Raw genomic sequence first — 2,550 nt, forward strand, 5'->3', positions numbered from 1 at the left:
TCCCTGGTGGTCTAGTGGCTAGGATTCGGCGCTTTCACCGCCGCGGCCCGGGTTCGATTCCCGGTCAGGGAAACCTTTTGTGCAGGGTTTCATCCCCTGATTCACCGTGTCGAGGAAGACTACAGTCGCCGATTCTCCGACCAGACGAATGCAGCTTGTAAAGCACGTGAGTGGAGTATGTAGATGAGACGCTGCGGGGTCTGGGGGTCTGGCGGAGTGGGCAGTCGGCGCCGTTCCTGGAACAGCTTTGAGGAGCGCGGTTTGGAAGAACAGCGAGGGCCGCGGGGAGGGCAGAGTGTTGACCGTGAGTGTCGGTGGAGGGATGGGAGGCGGCCCTGTGGCTGCGGGCTGTGGGCTCACACTTAACCGGGCACCGGAGAGACTGTGGTTACGAAGGTAGCTTTTCCCAGGATGAGGCTCGTCTGTTGCACTCGGGACCTGCAGATGCCGGATCTCCGCTACTGCGAACCGCGTTCGTGCTCTCCGCCGGTTTCCCGCGGTTCATGACAGGCGACATCTCTTCCGTGGTGCCTCGCTGTGCTCCGCTCCCCAGATCCAGAGCGGGAGGCGCACCCCCCCCCCCCCCCCAGCACCCACCCCCGCCCCCAGCCAGCGCGCCACTGCTTGGAAATAGGGTCTGCACCCCCATCTGCCGGCTTTCCTATTTCGTGACCAAAGCGTCTGGATGTGTCCTGCGTCTTGAGGCACGCCTCCTGTCAGTCCACAAGTGCCCGACGTGCCTTCTCCTGCAGCCTGCAGTCGGCCACGCGCGTGTGGGGGCGCGCGCCCGGCCCCCACCCGCCGGGCTCCGCACTGGTCCGGGCCACCCGGGAAAGCGTGAGAACCTCGCTCGGAAGCCTCGCGCTCCACAGTCCCTTTGCGGCCAGGTCAGAAGGAGGCACCCCTTCCAGGAATGCGGAGGTCCGAGGCCTGCCTCCGTCAGGAGGCTCCCGGGGCCGGCGCGCCGTATCCCTGGCCCGGCTTAGCCAACTTCCCACCCGGCTAGCCCGTCCCCCTTCTCCTCTTCCACCCCAGCCGTGTTCCTGCGGAGAGTCAGCGCTCCCTCCACGCGCCCCTCTGGCCCAACCCCCAGATATCACCTAGCCGCCTCTCCGGTGCCTGCGGAGGGAGTTGGATCTCTCTTTTCCTGCAACGGGAGGAGAGAGAACGTGCGGACTCAGGCGGCAACCCGTTCCCTTGCCGGTTCTCTGAGCTCTGCCCATCGAGGGGCCTAGCTCAGGACCCTGGGTCGCCGCGGCCCAGGGAGCCGGCCAAGCTGGGTCCTCTCCCACTGCTCCTCAAGAAAGAGCAGGAATGTCCTCCGGGGTCCAGAAGAGGCACCCGGGAAAGCATCCAGCACAAGCTGGGACACTGCGCAATGGACCCCTTCGGAGCAACGCTTCCGTCGGCGCGTCCTTCCCTCCGAGGGCTTCGGGCAGACAAGAAATCACCTAGGACGATGAGCTCTCCACTGTCTTCACTGAGACCAGAGGAAAGGTGGGTATCTTCCAGGAGAGCAGCAGCACTGAAGCCTGTGGTCGCAGAGAGGCTTTTGGAGCCAGAGCGCCCTCTCTTCACCAGGGCTATCCAGGGGCTGTACGAATCTCACCCGGCTGAGTCCGCCTCCTCCCCTGCCCCCTCCTCCTCCACCTTGCCCCGTCTCCTACCCCCTCCTCCCGTCTTCGTTTTCTATCTTGGTGGTCTTCGAGTGCCTCGGGACCTCGCACCTCCGCCACAGGTTGCTTTTTCCCGGTAGTTCTGAGCTTCAGATACGGAAATGTATGTAAGAGTGCAACGAATGCTCAACAACGGTGACCCCACCCCCCCCCTTTTTTTTTGAATCAGTAACATTTTCTGAATTATCAGGATTGTCTCGTTTGTAACAATTGCATTTTCATTGTCGGCGTATACTGACGTACATTTAAACCTTACATGTTGAGTAATAAATGGGTTCTGCTATTTTCTTATGAGTAATGATGTGCAGAAGAATATTCTTACATATACATCCTCGGCAATTCTGTAGGATAGAGACTGTTCTTTTATTTATCAGAAGACACTTGCAGGTAGAAAGGTAGAAACTGGCCAGCGAGGTGGTGACTGGGAGGCACGCCAAACGCTGCTCCGTCACAGCCCTGGGGCTCCGATACAGTCCCAGTTCCCACGACTCCCTAAGTATCTTCAGCTCAGGGCTGCCTTCGAGTTATAGTCCCTTTTCTTACTCCTGTGGGTAGAACCACGACATAACTGGACTTGGCGCGTGGAGCAGGCAAAACCAAGCAGTGAAAAGCCTGGGATGAAAAGCTAACGCGAGCACGATGCATTGGCCGGGAATCGAACCCGGGTCTCCCGCGTGGGAGGCGGGAATTCTACCACTGAACCACCAATGCTCCGCTCGCTTGACGCCCTGACGGCTCTCCGGAAAGAATCTCCGAAGCGACTGCGACACCCTCGGCGGGCAAACAAGAGAGATTCCCAAAAAGGCTTACACCGCTGTGTTTGGAAGACAGAGTTCACAGACTGACAGGCACTCGAAGCAAAGGCTTGCCAAGA

The 2,550-nt window shown here is 59.9% G+C and overlaps 2 non-coding genes across 2 annotated transcripts; one reads left to right on the forward strand and one right to left on the reverse strand.

The window, feature by feature from the left end:
* On the forward strand, positions 1 to 72 carry TRNAE-UUC. Its single transcript has one exon. It is a non-coding gene; the product is annotated as a tRNA-Glu (tRNA).
* A 2,244-nt stretch (positions 73 to 2,316) lies between these two features.
* Positions 2,317 to 2,387, reverse strand: TRNAG-CCC. The gene has a single exon. It is a non-coding gene; the product is annotated as a tRNA-Gly (tRNA).
* Positions 2,388 to 2,550: the final 163 nt, after the last annotated feature.

This window comes from Oryx dammah, unplaced genomic scaffold, assembly GCF_014754425.2.
Source record: "Oryx dammah isolate SB20612 unplaced genomic scaffold, SCBI_Odam_1.1 HiC_scaffold_28, whole genome shotgun sequence".
NCBI lineage: Eukaryota > Metazoa > Chordata > Mammalia > Artiodactyla > Bovidae > Oryx > Oryx dammah.